This window comes from Salmo trutta, chromosome 37 (assembly GCF_901001165.1).
Source record: "Salmo trutta chromosome 37, fSalTru1.1, whole genome shotgun sequence".
Classification (NCBI taxonomy): domain Eukaryota; kingdom Metazoa; phylum Chordata; class Actinopteri; order Salmoniformes; family Salmonidae; genus Salmo; species Salmo trutta.
In genome coordinates, this window is record NC_042993.1 from 16,351,409 (window position 1) to 16,370,813 (window position 19,405).

Sequence of the window (19,405 nt, forward strand, 5' to 3'; positions counted from 1 at the left end):
ATCAAACTGTCCACTTAAGAAGCAACACTGATTGACAATAAATTTCACATGCTGTTGTGCAAATGGAATAGACAACAGTTGGAAATTATAGGCAATTAGCAAGACATCCCCAATAAAGGAGTGGTTCTGCAGGTGGTAACCACAGACCACTTCTCAGTTCCTATGCTTCCTGGCTGATGTTTTGGTCACTTTTGAATGCTGGCGGTGCTTTCACTCTAGTGGTAGCATGAGACGGAGTCTACAACCCACACAAGTGGCTCAGGTAGTGCAGCTCATCCAGGATGGCACATCAATGCGAGCTGTGGCAAGAAGGTTTGCTGTGTCTGTCAGCGTAGTGTCCAGAGCATGGAGGCGCTACCAGGAGACAGGCCAGTACATCAGGAGACGTGGAGGAGGCCGTAGGAGGGCAACAACCCAGCAGCAGGACCGCTACCTCCGCCTTTTTGCAAGGAGGAGCAGGAGGAGCACTGCCAGAGCCCTGCAAAATGACCTCCAGCAGGCCACAAATGTGCATGTGTCTGCTCAAATGGTCAGAAACAGACTCCATGAGGGTGGTATGAGGGTCCGACGCCCACAGGTGGGGGTTGCGCTTACAGCCCAACACCGTGCAGGACGTTTGGCATTTGCCAGAGAACACCAAGATTGGCAAATTCGCCACTGGCGCCCTGTGCTCTTCACAGATGAAAGCAGGTTCACACTGAGCACATGTGACAGACGTGACAGAGTCTGGAGACGCCGTAGAGAACGTTCTGCTGCCTGCAACATCCTCCAGCATGACCGGTTTGGTGGTGGGTCAGTCATGGTGTGGGGTGGCATTTCTTTGGGGGGCCGCACAGCCCTCCATGTGCTCGCCAGAGGTAGCCTGACTGCCATTAGGTACCGAGATGAGATCCTCAGACCCCTTGTGAGACCATATGCTGGTGCGGTTGGCCCTGGGTTCCTCCTAATGCAAGACAATGCTAGACCTCATGTGGCTGGAGTGTGTCAGCAGTTCCTGCAAGAGGAAGGCATTGATGCTATGGACTGGCCCGCCCGTTCCTCAGACCCGAATCCAATTGAGCACATCTGGGACATCATGTCTCGCTCCATCCACCAACGCCACGTTGCACCACAGACTGTCCAGGAGTTGGCGGATGCTTTAGTCCAGGTCTGGGAGGAGATCCCTCAGGAGACCATCCGCCACCTTATCAGGAGCATGCCCAGGCCTTGTAGGGAGGTCATACAGGCACGTGGAGGCCACACACACTACTGAGCCTCATTTTGACTTGTTTTAAGGACATTACATCAAAGTTGGATCAGCCTGTAGTGTGGTTTTCCACTTTAATTTTGAGTGTGACTCCAAATCCAGACCTCCATGGGTTGATAAATTGGATTTCCATTGATTATTTTTGTGTGATTTTGTTGTCAGCACATTCAACTATGTAAAGAAAAAAGTATTTAATAAAATTATTTCATTCATTCAGATCTAGGATGTGTTATTTTAGTGTTCCCTTTATTTTTTTGAGCAGTGTATTATCTTACCTTTGCTGATCTTCGTCAGAATGCACTCCCAGGACTGCTACTTCCACAAGAAATGTTGTTTTTGTTCAAAATAATCCATATTTATGTACAAATACCTCCGTTTTGTTTGTGCGTACAGATCACTTATCCAAAGGCATAACGCGCGAGCGCGGAACGAGAGACGAACAGTCAAAATGTTCCATTAAAGTACTTAGAATCTTTATGGTATTTTTAACGTAAAATTGCGATAATATTCCAACCGGACAATAGCATATTCATTCAAGAAGAAAAAGAAGGAACGGCGTGCCCGCGCATATCCAATCCCTTTGTTACCAGGCAGACCACTCAGTGAATGAGCTCCTATACTCTGCCAAGTGACAGGAGAATGCTCAAACCACTTTCTGAAGGCTTTTGACAGCCAATGGAAGCCTTAGGAAGTGCAACGTCACCCCACAGACACTGTAGCTTTGATAGAGAATCAAAAGAAGAACTACAATTCTCAGACTTTCCTTTTCCTGCTTGGAATTTTCTCAGGTTTTTGCCTGCCATATGAGTTCTGTTATACTCACAGACCCCATTCAAAAAGTTTTAGAAACTTCAGAGTGTTTTCTATCCAAATCTACTAATAATATGCATTTTCTAGTTTCTGGGCCAGAGTAGTAACCTGTTTAAATTGGGTACGTTTTTCATCCGGCCGTGAAAATACTGCCCCCTAGCCCAGACAGGTTAATCAGTCATATAATTCAAACTGTAAATATATGACTCGCAGCAAGAGAAGAACAACAGATTGGGTGACCGAAAGCTGTACCGGAAGACTGTGTGATCACGCTCTCCGCAGCCGATGTGAGTAAGACCTTTAGACAGGTCAACATTCACAAAGCCGCAGGGCCAGACGGATTACCAGGACGTGTACTGCGAGCATGTGCTGACCAACTAGCAAGTGTCTTCACTGACATTTTCAACCTCTCCCTGTCCAATTCTGTAATACCAACATGTTTTAAGCAGACCACCTGTGCCCAAGAACACTAAGGTAACCTGCCTAAATGACTATCGACCTGTAGCACACGTCTGTAGCCATGAAGTGCTTTGAAAGGCTGGTCATGGCTCACATCAACACCAACATCCCAGAAACCCTAGACCCACCCTAATTTGCATACCGCCCCAACAGATCCACAGATGATGCAATCTCTATTGCACTTCACACTGCCCTTTCCCACCTGGACAAAAGGAGCACCTATGTGAGACTGCTGTTCATTGACTACAGCTCAGTGTTCAGCACCATAGTGCCCTCAAAAGTCATCAATAAGTTAAGGACCCTTGGACTAAACACCTCCCTCTGCAACTGGATCCTGGACTTCCTGACGGGCCGCCTCCAGGTGGTAAGGGTAGGTAACAACACATCCGCCACGCTGATCCTCAACACAGGGGCCCATCAGGGGTGCATGCTCAACCTCCTCCTGTACTCTCTGTTCACTCATGACAGCATGGCCAGGCATGACTCCAACACCGTCATTAAATTTGCTGAAGACAAATCAGTGGTAGGCCTGATCACCGACAACAGTGAGAGCCTATAGGGAGGAGGTCAGAGACCTGGCCGTGTGGTGCCAGGACAACAACCTCTCCCTCAACGTGGTCAAGACAAAGGAGATGATTGTGGACTACTGGAAAAAGAGGGCCGAGCACGCCCCCATTCTCATTGACGAAGCTGCAGTGGAGCAGGTTGAGAGCTTCAAGTTCCTTAGTGTCCACATCACCAACAAACGAACATGGTCCAAGCACAACATGACAGTCGTGAAGCGGGCACGACAAAACCTCTTCCCCCTCAGGAGACTGAAAAGATTTGGCATGGGTCCTCATATCCTCAAAATGTTTTACAGCTGCACCATTAAGAGCATCCTGACGGGTTGCATCACTGCCTGGTATGGCAACTGCTCGGCATCCGACTGCAAGGCACTACAGAGGCTGGTGTGTACGGCCCAGTACATCACCCCCCCCCCCACACACACACCACTGCCACTCTCTGTCGTCATCAATGCATAGTCACATTAATTAACTCTACCTACATGCACAGTTGAAGTCGGAAGTTTACATACACTTAGGTTAGAGTCATTAAAACTCGTTTTTCAACCACTCCACAAATTTCTTGTTAACAACTATAGTTTTGGAAAGTCGGTTTGGACATCTACTTTGAGCATGACACAAGTAATATTTCCAACAATTGTTTACAGACAGATTATTTCACTTATAATTCACTGTATCACAATTCTAGTAGGTCAGAAGTTTATATACACTGATTTTACTGTGCCTTTAAACAGCTTGAAAAATTGGCTTTAGAAGTTTCTGATTAGGTTAATTCTGAGGTTAATTGACATCGTTTGTGTCAATTGGAGGTGTACTTGTGGATGTATTTCAAGGCCTACCTTCAAACTCAGTGCATCTTTGCTTGACATCATGGGAAAATCAAAAGAAATCAGCCAAGAACTCAGAAAAAAATTGGAAACCTTCACATGTCTGGTTCATCCTTGGGAGCAATTTCCAAATGCCTGAAGGTACCACGTTCATCTGTACAAACAATAGTAAGCAAGTATAAACACCATGGGACCCCGCAGCCATCATACCACTCAGGTAGGAGACGCAGTACTGTCTCCTAGAGATGAACGTAGTTTGGTTCGAAAAGTGCAAATCAATCCCAGAACAACAGCAAAGGACCTTGTGAAGATGCTGGAGGAAACGGGTACAAAAGTATCTATATACACAGTAAAACGAGTCCTATATCGACATAACCTGAAAGGCCACTCAGCAAGGAAGAAACCACCATAAAAAAGCCAGACTACAATTTGCAACTGCACATGGGGACAAAGATTGTACTTTTTGAAGAAATATCCTCTGGTCTGATGAAACAAAAATAGAACTGTTTGGCCATAATGACCATCGTTATGTTTGGAGGAAAAGGGGGGAGGTACAAAAGTCAAAGAACACCATCCCAACCGTGAAGCACGGGGGTGGCAGCATCATGTTGTGGGGGTGCATTGCTGCAGGAGGGACTGGTGCACTTCACAAAATAGATGGCATCATGAGGAAGGAAAATTACGTGGATATATTGAAGCAACATCTCAAGAAATCAGTCAGGAAGTAAAAGCTTGGTCGCAAATGGGTCTTCCAAATGGACAATGACCCCAAGCATACTTCCAAAGTTGTGGCAAAATGGCTTAACGACAACAAAGTCAAGGTATTGGAGTGGCCATCACAAAGCCCTGACCTCAATCCCATAGAGAATTTGTGGGCAGATCTGAAAAAGTGTGTGCGAGCAAGGAGGCCTACAAACCTGACTCAGTTACATCAGCTCTGTCAGGAGGAATGGGCCAAAATTCACCCAACTTATTGTGGGAAGCTTGTGGAAGGCTACCTGAAACATTTTACCCAAGTTAAACAATTTAAAGGCAATGCTACCAAATACTAATTGAGTGTATGTAAACTTCTGACCCACTGGGAATGTGATGAAAGAATTAAAAGCTGAAATAAATCATTCTCTCTACTATTATTCTGATATTTCACATTCTTAAAATATAGTGGTGATCCTAACTGACCTAAAACAGGGAATTTTTACTAGGATTAAATGTCAGGAATTGTGAAAAACTGAGTTTAAATGTATTTGGCTAAGGTGTATGTAAACTTCTGACTTCAACTGTACATTCTACCTCAAGTAACCGGTGCCCCCGCACATTGACTCTGTACCAGCACCCCCCTGTATATATTGTTATTTTTTTACTGCTGCTTTAATTACTTGTTACTTTTATCTCTTATTCTTATCCATATTTTTTGAAACTGCACTGTTGGTTAGGGGCTCGTAAGTAAGCATTTTACTGTAAGGTAAAATTGTTATGTTCGGCGCATGTGACTAATAAAATTTGATTTGATTTTGATTTGAATTGAAACTAGGCCTATAGTACTTTCCACTTCACTCCCAAAGTTGCCAGCAACTGGAACTGTCTTGATGTACATCTGTCTCAGTGTTCCCGTTTGTATATTATTTTATTTCACTATATTTACTGTTTGGCTAATTATTCCCATGTCTGAATAAGGAGCGATGCAGCCTGTGTACATGCGGTGTAATTTCACTGATGTATCCCCCTTCCTGGTTTCCTGTTATTGGTAACCCACAGCGACACGCTGGCCTATTGGCGGCGGCCATGATGGATGTGTGTCTGATTGTGACATCTTAAACCTGTTACCTCCAACTGGATGTTTATTTTAATTCTCCCTGTCCTGATATTATATACGGGGAGAATTATCTTGCATTGCAGTGACACAAGATTAAATATTATGGAGAAAGCCACTGAGACATGAAATGTAGTTTTAATGACAACATTGATACACTGAGGAGGTCAGACCTGTGGAAGCATGTGGACGAAATATGACTCTATCTATACTCTCTTTTCTTTTGCTCCCCGTATACTGCATATTTGACTGTGATATGGATTTGTCTCACCTAGCTATCTTTAGATGAATGCAGTAACTGTAAGTCACTCTGGATAAGAGCATCTGCTAAATTACTAAAATGTAAAAATGTTATGTTTTACATACAGATCTCATATTACTGTATTGATTACATTTGTTTATGTATTTTTTAAATATTGATGTCACAAATGTATCATTTGTACATATCTTTATAAAAAAAGTAGTTATTTGTTACATTTGACTGTGTAAAACCTAGCAGTACTACTTATTTAGTGCGGCTGATATATAGTGTTTTGCTAAATAAACATGATTATTTGTCTCTCTGAAATGAAACCAGCAAGTGATAGATTTCAAACAAATTTGTGTCTGTCATTGAACAAGCCCATGCCATGATTAGATAGTGAAAAAACACATTAATCTCTTTCATAAGATCTTTAAACAATAAAAGCTAATTTACCAACATTTCTGAAAATTGATATACATCGTTTTGGAAAGAAACTCTTCATTTACTTTTGTAGTAGCCTACAGAGCCCTCAGCTCTCTAGTGAGTGTACAGGTAAGAGCAGCAAACCATCAGATAACACCTCAGATATCAGCCGTCTGCCCATAGATAAGGTGTTTGGTTAAACGTCCCATGCAGGGCAGACAGCCGTCATGACCTATATATCTGTTTATCTCAACATCCGACCTAGCACCTTTAGCGTGAAGAGGAAACACAGGAACATTCATTATGGCGTCAAGTTATTTTGGATTGATTTTTAGAAATTCACTTCTTTATTACTGACTTATTCTGCAGTTCAGCATGTTCATATTTGTTTCAGCTTAACATGTTTGCAAGGGTAACTTATTAGGCAGCTATGTGCACAAACTGCACCCAAAAGATGTTTGAGGTTGTATTTCCACTATTATTAAGCCTCAAGGGGGCTTGACAATTTGACACGTGTGTAAAATGCTGAAAAATCACACAAATAAGCGAAGAAAGTATTCATTTATTTCAGTAAGTAGAATGTCCCCACACACAGACCCTCTATTTTTATTGGGTGAAGAGGCTTCTAGATGTGGGGTCATTTGGGATTGAGAGTGTCTAGGTACAGGGACAGACTCTCCCTGTAGTTTACTGACCTACCTAGTGTTGGTCCTCAGGGAAAGCAACACACACACTTAGTGAAACAAGTCCTCCCAGCATATTGAAATGAAGACAATATAAACTTGAAGGGGGGGACATGTCTGACATACCTGTTACTGGCCTTCCTGCTCCATAATTTAATAAGACATAAACCAAATGGATGAGTCTCAATAAAGCAGGAATTTACTTTTCCCACTACGAGCTCGTAATCCAATACTGCCGAGTTCTGGAATTTAAGAGCAAGTCTGGGCCAGCAGGGCAAGAGCAGGATAAACTACCCTGTGGATGGGGAAAATGGCTCACAAGCAACACACAGGGGGTTACAACCCATGATGCAACACTCTCTGAGGAGGCCGAGAGAGGGAGAGACATTGACCAGCAGTACAGTACTACAGCACTACTGTTGCTGTTGTTGTTTCTACTTGCTACAGATGTTTTGCTTTTCGATAAGTACCCTGTGAGAGAGAGGAGTGAGAGAAAGAGAGATACAGAGAGAGAGGGAAGAGGGAGAGAGAAGTTAGCTAGAGATGGGCTATCTGATCCGCACTGTCAGTGGGGGTGATGGGTGATCACTTACAACCACTCCCTTTCTGTGAACGCCAGTCACCATGGTCTGCTCACAGTGACAGGCTCTCTCTCTCTTTGTCTCTTTCTCTCTTAGAGGTCATGTTGATGATTCTGACAGGTAGTCGCTCGGTGCTCACTGATCTGTCTGTCGGCTAGACGGCCTTACAAGGGATCTAGTTACTGTCACTAGGACACTTCAGAGAGAACCACCCCAACCCAGGGAGCGGACTCCAGCCCACCAAACCCATCGGATCTCCCAACACCCCCTTCATGACCCCCGTGGTCAGGCCATCACTGTCTTACATGTTGAGACCACCAGTCCAAAAATGTGTCCTTTGTTCCAATGTCCACACCTAACTAGCATACTGTGCCACTTAGAATAAAGCCATGTTTTGTGTTATGGTTGAACTGTGAGGTGGACTTGAAGCTAGGGTTAGAGTTGGGGTTGTCTAATGCTTTATTGCCTGAGATAGACCAATAAAAACATAGTTTTAACATCTAAAGCATTATGTCGCTGAAATATGTAGTGTACAAAACATTAAGAACACCTGCTCTTTCCATGACATAGAGTGACCATGTGAATCCAGGTGAAAGCTATGATCCCTTATTGATGTCACTTGTTAAATCCACTTCATATAATATAGATGAAGGGGAGAAGACAGGTTAAATAAGGGATTTTAAGCCTTGAGACAATTGTGACGTGGATTGTGCATGTGTGAATAGGCAAGACAAAAGTGCTTTTGAACGGGGTATGGTAGTCGGTGAACTGTGAAGAACTGCAACAGTCTCCCGTGTGTATCAAGAATGGTCCACCACCCAAACGGCATCCAGCTAACTTGACACATCTGTGGGAAGCATTGGAGTCAACATGGGCCAGCATCCCTGTGGAAAGCTTTTGACACCTTGTAGAGTCCATGCCGCAACGAATTGAGGCTGTTCTGAGGGCATAGGGGGTGGGGGGGTGGGTGGGGGGTGCTACTCAATATTAGGAAGGTGTACTTTATGCTTTGTACTCAGTGTATGAATTTTTTGCAGGTGGGGAGCGAGCGAGTAAGAGAGGGTGGAGGAGGCTTGGGTTACAGCGCTGGGCATCTTGTTATGATGACATGCATTATCTGAATTAGGCCCACAGAATTATACCTACGGAGGAGTGGAACTGTGAAGGAACTTTGAATGTCCTTGAACATCCAAGAGTAGGCTTAACGTTAGACCAAAGCTAGCTAGTGCTAGCTAACAAGCTTGTGTGTGCAGAGCAGCAAGATAATTAAAATAAAAACACATCTTACCTTTTTGTAGTTAATAAATCTAATGTGAAACATAATAACTATAATATCCTTAACTAGCCTTCAAAAAGTTAATCTATTCTTCTCAAATAAAAATTTTGCTCCCTAATTTCTGAATCCTGCTTGTAACATCAGTAGGCTAGTATGCTTTGGAGGGGGAGGGCCAGGAAGCTTACATGCAGAAACTGGAATATGTTTCTGAGTGACAGAGTGAGAGCTTTGCATAGGCGCTTTGTTGTGTTTTTTGTGGGACTGTAAAAAAATGCCCGGAACGTAAAAGACTGTTACTAACCGGTTCCCATGCTTTTAAAAATAGCAGTTCTGTTCCGGAACAGTATAGATCACTTATGTTCCCGGTTCTGATTCAGTTCCTCAAAACATTTATTTATTTTCCAGTTTATTTTATTTTCCAGGTTCCAATCTTGATGCTTCCAAAAATGTAATGGATCTTTTAACCAACGTTACGGTCTCAGTCAATCTCCATCAGGGTATTTTACAGGGAGGTACAAATTATTATATTTTAAAGACATTACTCCACATGTACCATGTTTGCATACTTTATCTTTTAACATAAAATACAGTACTGTATATGTTTCAATTATATTTGTCTTGGTCTCTACACTCTCTTTTTCTCTCTCCCCATCTCTCGCTTCCTCCCTTATCATCTATGATATTTTTCTCTCTCTCTTTCACTAGTAACTCTACCCCAGGGAATCACCAGGTGATAAATTATTTATTTCCAAAAGCACGGCTGGTTTCCGTGACCCCTTTCTGTGAACCCAGCTCAGACAGAACAACAAACCTCCATTGTTATGTCGCCTCTGCTCTGCTCTCATGACTCTCTCCATTCACTCACACACACCAGGTAGTTATTTCTCCCTCCCTCCCTCTCTCCCTCCCTCCCTCCCTCCCTCTAACAAATTTTGGCCTGAGTAAGAGCACTTTATGGTGCCATTTCAGATTGCCACTTAGCTAACAATAGCAGTTGGGAGATTCTGATGGTTATTTTGCACAGCAGTTTCACAAATGTAATCAAATGTACCTCATTACACTGTCTTCCGTTCTCTGCTATTTTCCACAGCAGCATGAGATGCTACACGGGGTAAATCCCATCCCAATAATTACATCTGACACAACGCATGCAACTCAAGGGTAAGACTCTCCCAAGCCTTAGCAATTACATCTGTGCAAAATGCTATCGCAAACCTCATCTGAAACCCAACACAACACAAGTTCTGAACACAAAAACAAAGTGGGGGAGTCCTGGCCACTCAAAGCTGACAATTCTCATGAATAATAACCAATCTCCATCAAGATAATCATGTCAAGGCATGTCAGGATTTATCATGAAGTGAATTAATCTAATTGTAAAGGTTTGACAGAGATCATAACAGATGTTTGTTGGATGGACTTACATTATACACTGTATTATTATTAGTGACCTCCTAAACCTGTTCTTAAGTCCAACCTAAGATGTGTGCGTTTTATAATAACATGACATGGCTCCTTAAGTGGTCTGTATAAAATATCTAGGTTGTTAATGCCTAATGCGTAACAAGGATCATAATTCACTATTTAGGTTATGTACACTGCCAGTCAAAAGCTTTAGAACACCTACTCATTCAAGGGTTTTTCTTTATTTTTACTATTTTCTACGTTGTAGAATAGTGAAGATATCCAGACTATGAAATAACACATATGGAATCATGTAGTAACCAAAAAAGTGTTAAACAATGTCACGCCCTGACCTGAGAGAGCCGTTTTTCTCTGTTTGGTTAGGTCAGGGTGTGATATGGGGTGGGCATTCTATGTCATATATTTCTTTGTGTTTGACCGAGTATGGTTCCTAATCACAGGCAGCTGTCTATCGTTGTCTCTGATTGGGAATCATACTTAGGCAGCCCTTTTGCCCACCTTCAGTTGTGGGATCTTGTTTTTGTACAGCTCAGTGTAAGCCTGCAGAATGTGACGTTCGTTTTCCTTTTTGGTATTTTGTTTAGTGTTCTGAGTTATAATAAAATTGATCATGAGCACTTAACACGCTGCACCTTGGTCTCCTCTCTACGACGAGCGTTACAAACAAATCAAAACATATCTTATATTTGTGATTCTTCAAATAGCTACCATTTGCCTTGATGACAGCGTTGCACACTCTTGGCATTCTCTCAACCAGCTTCATGAGGTAGTCACCTGGAATGCATTTCAGTTAACAGGTGTGCCTTCTTAAAAGTACATTTGTGGAATTTATTTCCTTCTTAATTAGTTTGAGCCAATCAAGTTGTGTTGTGACGTGGTAGGGTGGGTATACAGAAGATAGCCCTATTTGGTAAAATGCCATATTATGGCAAGAACAGCTCAAATAAGCAAAGAGAAATTACAGTCCATCATTACTTTAAGACATGAAGGTCAGTCAATACGGAAGATTTCATCAACGGCAGTCGCAAAAATCAACAAGCTCCGCCACAGGAACGGATGACCCAGAGTTACCTCTGCTGCAGAGGATAAGTTCATTAGAGTTATCAGCCTCAGAAATTGCAGCCCAAATACATGCTTCACAGAGTTCAGACACATCTCCACATCAACTGTTCAGAGGAGACTGTGTGAATCAGGCCTTCATGGTCGAATTGCTGCAAAGAAACCACTACTAAAGGACACCAATAATAATAAGAGACTTGCTTGGGCCAAGAAACACAAGCAATGGACATTAGACCAGTGGAAATGTGTCCTTTTATCTGGAGTCCAAATTGGAGATGTTTGGTTCCAACCGCCGTGTCTTTGTGAGACGTGGTGTGGGTGAACGGATGATCTCCGCACATGTATTTCCCACCATAAAGCATGGAGGAGGAGGTGTGATGGTGTGGGGGTGCTTTGCTGGTGACATTGTCTGTGATTTGTTTAGAATTCAAAGCACACTTAACCAGCATGGCTACCACAGCATTCTGCAGAGATACACCATCCCATCTGGTTTTGGCTTAGTGGGACTATCATTTGTTTATCAACAGGACAATGACCGAACACACCTCCAGGCTGTGTAAGGGCTATTTTACCAAGAAGGAGAGTGATGGAGTGCTGCATCAGATGACCTGGCCTCCACAATCACCTGACCTCAATTCAATTGAGATGGTTTGGTATGAGTCGGAGCACAGAGTGAAGGAAAAGCAGCCATCAAGTGCTCAGCGTATGTGGGAACTCCTTCAAGACTGTTGGAAAAGCATTCCAGGTGAAGCTGGTTGAGAAAATGCCAAGAGTGTGCAAAGCTGTCATCATGGGTGGCTACTTTGAAGAATCTTGTTGAACACTTTTTTGGTTACTTCATGATTCCATGTATTATTTCATAGTTTTGATGTCTTCACTATTATTCTACAATGTAGAAAATAGTAAAAATAAAGAAAAACCCTTGAATGAGTAGGTGTTCTAAAACTTTTGACCGGTAGTGTATGCCTAATGCCTAAGATTTCACCAGGTTGCGTGTGCCTAATAATTTGTTAGGTTACGTATGCCCCTCTATATACTATGAGATGAGATGATTCCAACATGGCTCTGGGGTGGTACAGGCGTGGGAAGCTAGGGTTCCTGGTCCGTCACACATTCCGGCCCCCGCCTACCTGGATGAGATGACCTCCTAAACGTCTCCAATTACGCAGCCATTGACAGACACACGCACACACACACAGAAACACACACACACAGCCACTGACAGACAGAAAATTAGTCTGACCAGGGGGGCTGCAGACGACACTGATAAGAAGAGAGCGCAGGGAGAGAGGGATGCAGGATGGGAGAATAAGGGCCAGGGTGAGAGAGCAGAGTGGATGGGAAACAGGTAGTGGAATGACAATGGGATAAAACAGTGGAGGGTGGCAGAGGCAGTGTGGATGGATGGAATGTAGCCTATAGACAGAGGATGGTAATAAAGGCAGAAGAAGAAAGGTGTAGGTGGGTCAAGGAGTTTTCCCCCATTAGACTTAGTGGTCCCAGAATGTCAGAATGCAAACTCATACACTCTCTCAACACACACACACACACACACACACACACACACACACACACACACACACACACACACACACACACACACACACAAGAAAACACACACAGACTCACACACACACACAGACTCACACACACGCACACAGACTCACACACACGCACACAGACTCACACACACACACAGACAGACTCACACAGACACACACTGGCCCTCCAGTCAGTCTCTCAGCCTTAGCCTTCCTCCCCTCCATACCACCATATAAATATGTCTGCCTCTCTGCCTCAGCAACCTTGACCCATGACCTGGCATGAGCACACAAAGCCTCTGCTATTGTCTGAGAGGGGGACGTAAGCACACCCACACACCCCACATAGGGGGTAGAGCACAGCTGGGAACCCTCCATGCCTCTTTCTCCCTCCCTCTCTCTCTCTCTCTGTATCTATCTATCTCTTTCTTTATCTCTCAACCACCCCTCCATCATTCTCAGAACTGAAAGAGATTTCCTATGAGCCAAGAAAAAACAAGGTGAAAACCAAAAGGTTTAATATGGGGCCTGGGGGTGACTTGAATTTGTTGGGTTTAAGTAAAGACAACCAGTAAATTGATCCTGAACCACAATGCATTAAGAGCATTACAGATGATTTATTATTCTCTCTAAATTAATGACTTTTTTGGGGTTTCCCAGCAACAGATTCCTTGAGTCCATAGAAAACTAATGCTTCTGGTGGAATTTCTTTCAATTAAGCCTGTGTTTCAGTGGCCATGGATAAGGTGATGACAGGACAGACCCTGTTTAGACATGGGAAAAAGAAAGAGTGCCCTCATATGGTTTTGGAGAGATTAAAACAGTAACTTCATTGTCCAGAAACCATACATGATTCAGTTTCCCCTCCTCTCTACTCCACTCCACACACTTTCCCAAACACACACACACACAAGCGCACGTACAAGCACACACACACACCCTTTCCCAGATCCCACAGAGAACCATCGTGGCATTTAGCCCAACTGGTTCTGATCATCCGAGGGCGACTCCACAAGAGCCCCAGCCAGCCAATCACAAGTCAGTACAGTGCTAACCAGAAGCTGAGCTAGCACTAGAGGACACTACTGTTGAGTCTAAAATAGTATTTATTCTAATCAATCTCATGTGTGGATTTTGCTCAGTGGTGCTTTATGCATGTTTTTTTTCTATTCAGAATAATTATATTGTATGTTCTGCAGTCAGTACATCAGTCAGTCAGTCCTTACTTCTTAATCTTTGGGGCTGTCAGTCAGTCAGCTTTACTAAGTGAGTTTAAGGTTTAGAAAGACTTCATGAAGAAAAATACTGTCAGCGACCAGCTCACAGACATGCAAACCTGCTTACAGACGCGCTCTGTGGTAGGAGTAGCATGGTAGGATGGTTGGATGGAGGATGGAGGATGGAGGAGCAGTGAATATGTGTATGTTGCTTGAACCCTTGGCCTGCCACAGCCCCAGCCTTACTGGCCCTATGTGTGAAGCTCTGGTTACAAGGCTCTCTTTCCTGTTTATTTAGTCAAGGGAAGAGAGAGGAGAAAGAGAGAGAGAGAAAGGGGGATGCGGAGAGATAAAGAGAAAGAGAAAGAGAGGGATTGACGTGAGAGGGATTGACGGGGAGAGAGGGACAGAGAAAAAGAGAGACAAGAGAGAGAGAAAAATAGAGGGGAGGACAGAAAGAGAAAGATGGACGAGAGAGAGACAAAAGAGAGGGAGATACTGAGAGGGAGGGAGATACGGAGTGCGAGTCAGAGACAGGAAGAGACAGGGAGAGAGAGAGAGAGAGACAGAGAGAGAGCAAGAGCGAGAGAGGTACGGAGATAGAGAAAGGTTTATGCTGGAGAGCCCTTCAACAAGTTCACCAAACAGAGCGTCTCCTAATCATTGAAACCAGATGACAGCAAATCCTCCATCCTGCTTCATGTGCGGAGAGAGAGACCCGGAATGACTGACTGGGAGACCAGGAATTCAGAATCACTCATTTTGTACCCTTTTGGATTCTTCTTGTTCTTGTTTTATGACATGATGTATTGACAAATTGCTGTATTATTTGAAGTTTCTCAAAAACATCTTCAGATTTTGAAGGAATTGTGGTCCAAATTGAAAAACAACTGGTTAAGTTGGAAGACATACAAAACCTTTCACTTCGTTGATTTCTTTGGGTTTTAAATAGGGTTTGTGATTCAAATATTGTTAACTGACTGAGTGCGGTATTTTGAAGTTTATTGAATTTATTTAAGGGTGGCCAATACTTGTCACTTGAGAAGTGATATATTGGGCGTCAAATGTCTGACTAAACAGTGTTTGACAAGTCAGTAAACTGAAGGAGTCTGTGGGTCTATTTTCTTGCCCAACATTCCTAACGTATTACTGATCCACAGTAATGCCCATGGTTCAGCCTGTCATTATTCACTATACAGCAAACTCCTCATTTAAATGATATATTTACAACTGATAAACTGCCAATTGGCTGTAATGACAGTCAAATGGATGGATGTCAAATCTAGAATACACTCATTAATCTTCAAACAGTAGAAATGGAGATGAGGTGTGATGGGGACTGACTTTTCCACTAGTAATGGGAAGGAGGGCTTCTGCCAATGTGCTGGGCGACAGAGGGCACAGAGTAGACAACAGTGATGTGTGTTCGACCACCACACACAATCCCAGAAAACACTGAGTCATCAATACATAACTGAACTGTCTCCTCCGCCGGCAGATGTAGACTGGAGAGAATGCGTCTTTCTCACACACAATGCACACACACACACACTCACGCACACACGGATGTACTGGGAGTAGCCAGCTAAGTACTGTCCATTAAAGGCCGATGTTTCACATTTGGGCTTATCTGGAAAATAAAGTTTTGTAGTAGTTTAGTAGTCAGGTAGTCATACAGAGGAATGTGTAACAGCCCCATGGCCTCCTGGGACATCACACACATCCCATCCCTGGATGCTTTGCATGTCTAAAACAAACTAAACATCTGCTTTTACTTCTTGTTTTGCGGATAAAAGATGAAAAAAAGCAGAGCAGAAAATAGTTGCTTCACTAAAAATAATTATGCTGCTTTTCTCCTGGATCACTTGACGGGGTGCTGATCAGGGACAGACAGACAGACAGACCGAGAGACCGAGAGAGAGAGAGAGAGAGAGAGAGAGAGAGAGAGAGAGAGAGAGAGAGAGAGAGAGAGAGAGAGAGAGAGAGAGAGAGAGAGAGAGAGAGAGAGAGAGAGAGAGAGAGAGAGAGAGAGAGAGAGAGAGAGAGAGAGAGAGAGAGAGAGATTCTCTGTGAGTGGGAAGATCCTCAGGTCCACGCCTTGTTCTACACGAATAGAATCCATTGAGGTTTACAGATCCGGCTGTACACAGCACGCTACGGGCAAGGGAGAGCAGAGACAAAATATTTTTTTCTTCTTCTTGTAAGTCATGCCCGGTGACAATGGCCTCCTGCCTGCTGTAAAACCCTCCCTCACTCCATCACTCCCTCTCTCCCTCCCTCAAACCCACCATCCACATTACAAATCATCTGTGCTCTGCAGCGCCGATCAGGATGCCAGGAACAGATGAAGCATTGTTATCCCACCGAACTCAGCATTCCTGCTTACAAGCAAAAACTCAAACAGGAAGTACCAATGATGCGCTCAATACAGAAGTGGTCTAATGAAGCAGATGCTAAGCTACAGGACTGTTTCGCTAGCACAGACTGAAATATTTTCCGTGATTCATCCGATGGCATTGAGGAATTTATCACATCAGTCACCGTCCTCATTAATAAGTGCATCGACAACGTTGTGCCCATGTAACCGATGTGAAATGGCTAGCTAGTTTACGGGGTGCACGCTAATAGTGTTTCAATCGGTGACGTCACTCGCGCTGAGACCATGAAGTAGTTGTTCCCCTTGCTCTGCAAGGACTGCGGATTTTGTGGAGCGATGTGTAACGATCCTTCGAGGGTGGCTGTTGTCAATGTGTGCAGAGGGTCCCTGGTTCGAGCCCAGGTAGGGGTGAGGAGAGGGACGGAAGCTATACTGTTACATTGATGCTGTTGACCCGGATCACTGGTTGCTGCGGAAAAGGAGGAGGTCAGAAGGGGGATGAGTGTAACCAATGTGAAATGGCTAGCTAGTTTGCGGGGTGCGCGCTAATAGCGTTTCAATCGGTGACATCACTCGAGCTGAGACCTTGAAGTAGTTGTTCCCCATGCCCTGCAAGGGCCGCAGCTTTTGTGGAGCGATGGGTAACGACAGGGTGGCTGTTGTCGATGTGTGCAGAGGGTCCCTACTTCGAGCCCAGGTAGGGGCGAGGAGAGGGACGGAAGCTATACTGTTACACCCACATTGACCGTACGTACATATCCCAACCTGAAGCCATAGATTACAGGCAACATCCACACTGATCTAAAGGCTATAGCTGCCAGACGCTTGTAAGAAATCCCACAATGCCCTCTGACAAACCATCAAACAGGCAAAGTGTCAATACTGGACTAAGATCGAATCCTAGTACACCGGCTCTGATGCTCGTCGGATGTGACAGGGCTTGCAAACTATCACGGATTACAAAGAGAAACTCAGACGCAAGATAAATGCCTTCCCTGCTCGCTTCAAGGCAAGCAACACTGAACCATGCATGAGAGCACCAGCTGTTCTGGACGCTCTCCGTAGCCAATGTAAGACCTTTCAACAGGTTAACAATCACAAGGCTGCAGGGCCAGACGGATTACCAGGACGGGTACTCAGAGCATACGCTGACCAGCTGGCAAGTGTCTTCTCTGACATTTTCAACCTCTCCCTGACCCAGTCTGTAATACCTACATGTTTCAAGCAAACCACCATAGTCTCTGTGCCCAAGAACGCCAAGGTAACCTGTCTAAATGACTATCTCCCCGTAGCACTCACATCTGTAGCCATGAAATGCTTTGAAAGGCTGGTCATGGCTCATAATCAACACCATCATCCCAGACACCCTGGGGCATACCGCCCCAACAGATCCACAGATGATGCAATCTTTATTGCACTCCACACTGCCCTTTCCCACCTGGACAAGAGGAACACCTACTGTATGTGAGAATGCTGTTCATTGACTACAGCTCACCATTCAAAGAGGTCACAACAACACCTCTTCCCCCTCAGGAGGCTCAAAAGATTTGGCATGGGGCTTCAGATCCTCAAAAAGATATACAGCTGCACAATTGAGAGCATCTTGACTGGCTGCATCACCTCTTGGTATGGCAACTGCTTGACATCTGACCGCAAGGCGCTACAGAGGGTAGTGCGTACGGCCCAGTATAACACAGGGGCCGATCGCCCTGCCATCCAGGACCTCTATACCGGGTGGTGTCAGAGGATGGCCTTTAAAATTGTTAAAGACTCCAGCCACCCAAGTCACAGACTGTTCTCTCTGCTACTGCACGGCAAGTGGTACCAATGCAGCAAGTCTGGGGCCAACAGGACCCTGAACAGCTTCTACCCCAAAGCCACAGTACTGCTAAATAGTTAGTTAAATAGTTAACCAAATAGCTATCTACATTGACCCTTTTTTAAACTTTTTTTACTCGTCACATATGCTTCTACTACTGTTTTTTATCTGTCACTTTATTCCTAGTTGTATGTACATATTTACTTCAATTACCTCGTACTCCTGCACATTGACTCGGTACTAGTACCCCGTGTATATAGCCAAGTTATTGTTACTCATTGTGTATTTATTATTACGTGTTTTACTTTTCTATTATTTCTCTATTGATGGAAAGGGCCCGTAAGTAAGCATTTCACTCTTGTTCACGAAGCATGTGACAAATAAAATTTGATTTGCTTTTGATTTGATCCTCCTCCATCATCTCTATACTGACCTCTTATTGGCTAGCTCAACTCTTTCCTACTTGTTTCTGGTTCCATTCAATACCCATTCTCTGTATTGCACAATACAGTTCAGTACAGTATAGTACAGTAGTGATGTAGGGTTTTGGAGTACAGAAAGGCTGTCAGTCCCAAATGGAACCTTATTCCTAATATAGTGCCCTACTTTTGACCAGAGCCCTATGGGCCCTTAAGGTCTGATTTTCTATGGCGCAGAAGTGAACTTTTGACTGTGGGTTCAGCAGGTTGGACCATGGAGCTCCTGGCCACAGCTGTTGCTGTTCGAGAGGACCAGTAGACAGTAATTACACTGCTGGCATTCAGACCTGCCCCTTAAAATAGAAATCATAATATCGTTGCCATGATATTGAGGGTGATGAGGAAGTGTTGATGCTGGATCTGACACATAGAGTGTGTCCGAAATGGCACCCTTTTTCCTACGGAGTGCACCACGTTTGACCAGCGCTCTATGGGAATAAATAGGGAAAATAGTGCCATTTCAGACGCGGGCATAGTGAATAAACGGCTCTCTGTTTCCTGGAGTTGGTGCAGTGCATTAATAGTTGTCTTAGTAACAGAGGTGACCTGTGAGGTGACCCTCC